The 7,270-nt window shown below is 42.8% G+C and overlaps 1 protein-coding gene across 4 annotated transcripts in view; it reads left to right on the top strand.

Annotated features, from left to right (window-relative positions):
• Window positions 1-3,929: 3,929 nt before the first annotated feature.
• The window catches only part of elfn1a (extracellular leucine-rich repeat and fibronectin type III domain containing 1a), an 81,249-nt gene continuing 77,908 nt past the window's right edge, over window positions 3,930-7,270 (top strand). The window contains exon 1 of one of the 4 annotated variants that reach the window (XM_048246661.1): window positions 3,930-4,351. The gene's annotated coding sequence lies outside the window, so the exon portion shown is untranslated. Of the gene's footprint in view, window positions 4,352-4,885; window positions 5,068-5,451; window positions 5,599-6,526; window positions 7,211-7,270 lie in introns of those variants that run through there. The other 3 variants (XM_048246663.1, XM_048246665.1, XM_048246664.1) reach the window with 3 other exon arrangements.

Raw genomic sequence — 7,270 nt, forward strand, 5'->3', positions numbered from 1 at the left:
GGGGGAGCTTCTGCAATGTTCTATAAAAACAAATATTCATGCTGAAACAGTTATACACACACACACACACACACACACACACACACACACACACACACACACACACACACACACACCACACACCACACACACACACACACACACACACACACACACACCTACACACAAATGTACCTTCATGTATCCTCTCAGCTTGTATTGCTTTTCTTTATTTCAGTCCCACACAAGCACAAACAGAGGCTCCAGATATGTGGCAGCAGGAATGATTTATGGTTAGATCACATTTTGGGCAGAGGGCATTACTTGCATTTACAGTTCGTACATTGATTCATGCTACAATAACATGAACCTCTGTTCCTCTTAACGATCATTATTTACAGCAAAAAGAGAAATGTATGTGTTCTTTTGTCTCAACGGAAATATGGTTCAAGTTCGCCCTGGCTAGTGTCCCCGCATATTTAAATTTATGCAAATATAACACCTACTGAAAAAAAAATGCTGTGGCTCTGGATGTGAACCTGGACCCAGTCACAGCAAATCCTGGCATGTATTTATGCAAATTATATATCATCTCTACAAGACTGCTTCTGAAAGTTAGTTCATTGCATATCTCACCGTTTCCTAAGTTAGGGAAAAGACTTAGTCATGCATTCTACCTTGGGCAAGGTTTGTTAAAGATCTTCTCACTCTGAGTCATAGTAACTTGATGCAACTGTTTAGTGTTCTTTCCTCCTCCCCCTTGTTATGTAAATATTACAGTTTGTTCAAGGTAGCTGATAGCTTCACTTTTATAGAATATGTTTGCCATCATCACTGCAGAAAGACATGCTATCTTGTCATCACTGTTAAAGTGACATAATGACTGTTTTTCATTTATAAAGTATGTATCCATTAAATGTTGGTAAAATAACCATTAAAAATGGAAAACTGGCTCATGAATAATGTCTAGCTCATCCCCCAACTTCCTCTTCCTGGAAAACGTTTGTAAGCACCATGTCCAAGACAGCCTAATCCCCTAAACATGGATTTTCATAATCCAATTTTCATTAAGAACATAAACGTAATAATAATAAAAAAAACAATTACAGAAGTCATTTGGACCTCAGCTGGATAGACGTGTGTCATTTCATTCTTCCACAAAAGTGAAAAAAAAAATGTAATTACCAGTGCACCTCGTCAGGAGACTGTGTAACTGGGCACAGTCCCACCTCCACTACGTCAGAGGACTAATCAATACCATGCCTGCTTCGTCCGCCACAAGCCCGTGTCTGGCACGTGTGAGGGCATAGTTTGTGTTTCAAAAGCACTGTGACATAACATGCCATTAACCCCCACCCCACTCTCTCACACACAGACACTTACCTTTTAACCCAAAACACACCCTGGCCTGATGGAATGTGGATTCGCTGACATCACACAGCATCACGCTCAGAATGGAGTCAGGCACTGTAGGCATCTTTCCCACATCCCAGATGTCAGGATGGATCGCCAGCCCTCAGTGTCAGCAGATGCTCCATTATTCTATCTGTCACTCACAAATGTTCTCCACAGAATTATAACTAGCTGTCTCCCTCTTTTTCTCTCACTCTCCTCTTTCTGTCTCTCTCTCCCCACCCTTGCATCTGCTGCCTAATAGGCTTAGCAAAATAAATGAAGGATTTGAATAAATCACAACCAACATTTCACCTATCGGCCCTTCCTGCATCCTGGTTTCCCCCACCTCCCCAAATCCATTAACGGACATTAAATGTCACTCTCTTACCTATTGACAGCTACTTAAAATATTTAACTCTTGCTTTCAGAGCTTAGCGTAAATACTCTAAATCCCATAACCAGCCCCCTGCTCCTCTCACACAGCAATACTTAACGGTTTAGTCAATGAGGAAAATGGACCTTTCCAGCAGGTCAGGTTGTTCCAATGTTTTCCAATTTACTGTGCCAACGCAGCATTAATCAATCCAGGCCATATTCATTAGTCAAATACAGACAATATCAACCCCACTGTAACTGGATCTGCTACTGGGACTGAATAGGCACCATTCAGTGACATTCACAATTGAGAGTTTCCACTTCCCCTGGCTTTAGAAGTCAGAGAAAATGTACAGGGAAGCTGATGTACTGTATATGGCGGGACGGCACAGTGCAGCTGGTATATAGAGCTTTTAGTCTCCCTCCTCCAAATTGAATTAAAGACAGTTTGCTTGTGTGTTATTATTCAGCGCCATGTAGCTAAGGCCCTCCATTAAATTCATTAGTTTTATGTTGCATAACTGTGGTCTCCAGAGGGATACACACTATATGGCACATAAAACTGCATAGACCATTGCAGGCGGATGCTGAGGGAGGAGAGCTGCGAAGATAGCAGCACAGGTTACATCCTCTGATGCCCACACAAACGAGAGGAAAACACACCCAACTAACACGCCGAGGAGGAAGTCTCCTGCATCGCCACAGGACAAGGCGCCGTTCCAGACCCCTTTTGACATGAGCAGGCAGGTGGCCCTGTCAGCCCTCCAGCCCCCACTGCAAAATCTGTTGCCTGTTTGATTGACGTGTCTTTTTTGCATGCCATACCTGGAGCTGAGCTGCCAAGTGGCACTCTGTGATTGTGTGGGCCGGAGGAGAGGAGGGGAGGAGGAGAGTGGCGGAAAGAGGAGGCTTTCCCCGCCAAGCGCTCGGATATTAGTCAGGGGTGACAAGAGGGGCCTTTCCGAGCGCTGGTGCTGCAGTGAGTGAAGGCACATCAGTGCTGGGCTATCGGCTGGCCTGCCCTTCCCCTAGCCCTGCTTAGTCTGAGTCTGACTGCCCACTCACTGTAGGAGGAGTGCTGCAGTCAGCCTAGGCCTCTGTTGTTTAGTCTCTCTCTCTTTCTTTCTCTCTCTCTCTCTCTCTCTCACACACACACACACACACACTCATTCTTTTATATGTCAGCTACCCTTTGTTTCTGTATTCTCTCTATTTCCTTCATGGTTTATTTCATATCTCGACCTGGAGTTTCTCCATCTCTCCTTCCCTGAAACACAGCTCTACCGGCTGCATCCCCTACCAGCCACGTCACCAGAGAAAGAGTGGCAGTAATGTCAAACGCCACAGTCCATAAATAAACCTCAAGAGGACGCAGCCTTAATGGCAGCGAGGAGAGGAGAATGAATGACTGCCAACAAAGGGCCTGTGAAAAGTTTAGCCACCTGTAATTGTGATGGAACACAGAAGGGACTGCTGTTGTCTATGTCAGTCAGAGAGAGTTATTTGGTCCACCTTCAGTGAAGTCACCTGGGTGTATTGAAGCCTCTGATAAAGTGTTCTGCTAATTAGCTTGCTTGGTCAATGTACTTGATAGGACTGTACATTGCCAAGGTGCATAACACAGTCTCATCCCAATACTTTCATCAATGGCATTTTTCCTACTTTGGGTCCCACATAAAAATAAGCAAAATAAGGTGGAAAGATTGTGAGGTTTGGATACAACTGTGGATTTAGTACAACCTGACATGTAAATTGACCCTAGAGACAGACATGTATGGACAGTGGGGTTCATATTAGTGTGTTTCCTAACCTGTGTTAATCCTTGGACAACTAGTTGTGGTTAAAGCGACCCATGATATGCTTAAGTAAAAGAAAACCTACGCTAGAGAACACACGTTTAAAGTTCCGCATTAGCTTATACTTCTGACAAACATCCCTAATTTCTATCTAAATCTAAGAGATATACTTCGGATACCATGTTTAGAAGAATACTATCATAAAGGTATTCGAGAGGATATCACATTATTGCAAGCCTTCGTTTGGTCTTGTGTATATACTTCACGTGCACACTCCATTAGGGAGATTTACAATTACCCTCTAGCCCTCTGTGTTGAACCCGCGCCATTTATAGCCTGGCGGTGACAAACAATCTTATTATGAGATTTAACTTCGCCCTAACTAGACTTCTGGATCAGCATGCCTTTGTCGTGTAACCTACTTCTCTCCCTGCGAGGCGCCACTGTAATAACGCGAAGAAAACATTTCAAACGTGGACTCTAGAAAAACTCTCGGCTCTCACAGCTCGAAGGAAACTGTTGACTCCTACTCTGTTCCGAATATATAGAGACTAAGGAAGGAAAGCGCTTTCAATCAGGGCTCCGTTCTGAATTAATCACTCACTGTTTAATGGATCGCTGAGGTTCGGGCTTGACGCAGTGAGGAGCTGCAGCTCTTTGTATTCCGGCATCAAGAGGAACTCTGGATTTTCCGTTCCGAAATCTGCTGCCGTACAAAAAGGTCTTGGGGTTCATGGTGACATAGGGACCCTGGTTTTAGTTCCGGAGAGACAACAACACGGTTTCTGCGCCTCTGCTTACAGCAGGTTAGTGGACGATTTGGGGGAATATGTATGGAACATGTTATGCTATAAAACTGTTTGCTGGTCTATATAACAAAACGTTAGATGTGTTTGCAAGAATGTATGTGCAAATATGAAGTGCACTTGGGTTAAACGACGTTTTGTAATTGCAAAATGTAAACAGAGAACATATTGTCAGTGCTACGAGTGCACATTTAATACCTGATCACTCGCTCACGTTTCAGCTGGCAGCGAACAGAGTATCGTAGTACTTTCGCTCAGTGAGACGTGGAAAACGATATACGAAGTTAAGTAACAAGATGCATTCAGGAAACTGACACAAACTTTCCATTGCATATAGCTACATCTTTATATAATGTAGGCGTGATGTACTAGAAACTGTTAGTTAAAGTAAACACTGACAATATTTAAATATTTAGAAAAAAAAACCCTAATAAACAGGAAAAGATGAGAAGGTTATTGTATGTGTAAGGACGTCTCAGAGAAAACAGTCCTAGCAGATGCCACTCTCGAAGACGTTACAGCATTTCATCCCATGTTACCCTGCTGCTGTAAGGCGTACATGGATCGGCGACGCAACACCTACAGGATGTCTCTAAATGGTTCAGAGCCTTGGACAGCAGACAGTGGCGTTTACCGCTAGAGTTCGCCTGCAACCATAAAAACCACAGTCGTTTTTGCCTGTTTTCTTCGTCCCCTCTGTGTATTTTGTGAACTACGTGAGTACTGTATGGAGTCTCCTATGTGCATGTCGAAATCTGACAATATAACAAAGCTAGAACTGGCATCAGCCAGCATAGGAGGATCTAAATTAAGTCTCGAACACTGAAAGTTGTATTAACAGAACTGTACAATGCTTTAGCCCATCACTTGAGCATAGAATTAAACAGGACCGTTGCGAACCTGCAAGTTGGTGGGCTATGGATGATGTTTGCTCTGCCATACCAAAAGCTTAAATATACATGTTACCCGCTGACCGCATGTACTCGCTTTAATGATGTAAAACATGTTATTTCGTCGCACAGAATTCCTCTCTATTCATGCATTTAATTTGACGCTAAATGGAGTGACGTATGCATTTAACCCTTCAACTTTTACATCAGATGTTCCTTAGATACGCACGTATGAAAGCGAGTAGCCTATTTGAATGACGATTTAAAGGAGCAAATGCTGTTTTCTGAAACTTTCGTGGGAGGAAGTCCTCAGATTTACAATGGAACAGTGTGCCGAAGAAAATACTCTCTGACCAAGTATTGATGACTAAATTACATAAACGTCTGTAATGAGTGATGTTGTATCTTAAGTCTGAACGTATTGGGTATCTATCTGCTCATAACATTGACCTCTAATGGAACAAGGCTCGTCACCGGACTGGCTTTTAAAATAGCCACAGACGAACAATTCACGAAATGTTCAATGCAATTCAGACTTGGGAATTCTCGTATCTATCACAATTATAGGTAGTACTGTCTTACAAATCAAACCAAACCCTGTATCCTATCGTAGGCTAACTATTTTTGCTCCACGTATGTTGATTGTAAACAGGATGACATTACTCTTTGTCGACCGAGTAGCTCGATGCATGTTGGCATATTTTGAAGGAAGGTATTTTAAATACACTGGATTTCCTCGAAAGAGGATTGCTCAGATTTCCTATCACAGACCAAGGCGAACGAGAAGTAGGTTACATAAGTTACACTGAGTTTGTTTAAGCAACATTTGAAATAAAGACAATACAAGCTTACGACTAACGCGCTGAATTAATCTCCGTCTGTGTCCGATCAAGTGTAACAGGTCGGGGGAAACACTCAGAAAGTTACTCTCATAAGGCTTAATGAAAGCCTGGGAGGCAGTCGAGGAACACTGATGGATTTTCCTTTTTAATGGTCTTTCTGTCTTGACATTAGATTCACATCTTCATCTTCTGCTGATTAGGAGATAGGGTATGGTTTAAACGAGAGACGCATGTTTGCGCGGTATAAATTGGGGATTTCATCTACTTTATACAATATTACCGTGTTGCTTAGCGATTTTATGAGCTGTCGGCTGTCTCTCACTAACTTGTGCGCCTCCGTCTCCCTCTCCGTCTTTCTTATCTTGATTATGCAGCTTGAAGATTGAGTCAGCTGTTTTGTATGCAAGTTGCCTTGGCTTGGTTCTTTGTGGAAGAGAGTGCGATCGTGCTGCGGATATATATATATATAGAGAGAGAGGGTGAGAGTTAGCGTTAGCGAGAGAGGGAAAGATGCCGTGCTTCACAAGATGGAATGGAAAAGGAGATACGAAGACATTCTGCTGAGCACCTTGCTGTTGGACATTTTAGTTTACTTAGCAGTAAAGCGCCTCTTAAATGACTGGTATTAGCACACCAATACAACGCCCTGTCCGTCTACACTGCTGTTATACCACTTAAGGCAAATTACATGTATCTACCAGGACGCATGGTTGATGTACGTTTATCCATAACAATATTCGTAAAAGCGATGTCTGTATGTTGAAGACCAGGAAGTCTCGCATCACTGATTGAACGCTGATAGGAGAAATGAAATACCTCTCAACATGTTTGCCACAGAGGAAGAGCGGCATTTTGTCCACATCAATCTGAAAACTAAGTGAGGTCCAAGGAGGCAAATTATGCTCGTGAATCAGAGTTAAGTCCAGGAATAAGAACATGCATGATTCTTAAAGCTCTAATCAAAGAGGATAATCAAAGTGTACAATTTCGACTCAGTTCAGTGTTTAGTGCTGGGATACAGAGGTCCGAGTCGATCACGGAGCACTGGACATTTCTTGGAATTCCCGAATCTTGTGACCTAGTGGCAGTGTCTACCAGAAATGTGGCACTGATATTCACCGATACATGTAAGTAATGTCGGTGACAATTTATTTGCTTATTTTTGGGAAAACAATCGCAAAAATATG

This window comes from Alosa alosa, chromosome 6 (genome assembly GCF_017589495.1).
Source record: "Alosa alosa isolate M-15738 ecotype Scorff River chromosome 6, AALO_Geno_1.1, whole genome shotgun sequence".
In the NCBI taxonomy this organism is placed as follows: Eukaryota; Metazoa; Chordata; class Actinopteri; order Clupeiformes; family Clupeidae; genus Alosa; species Alosa alosa.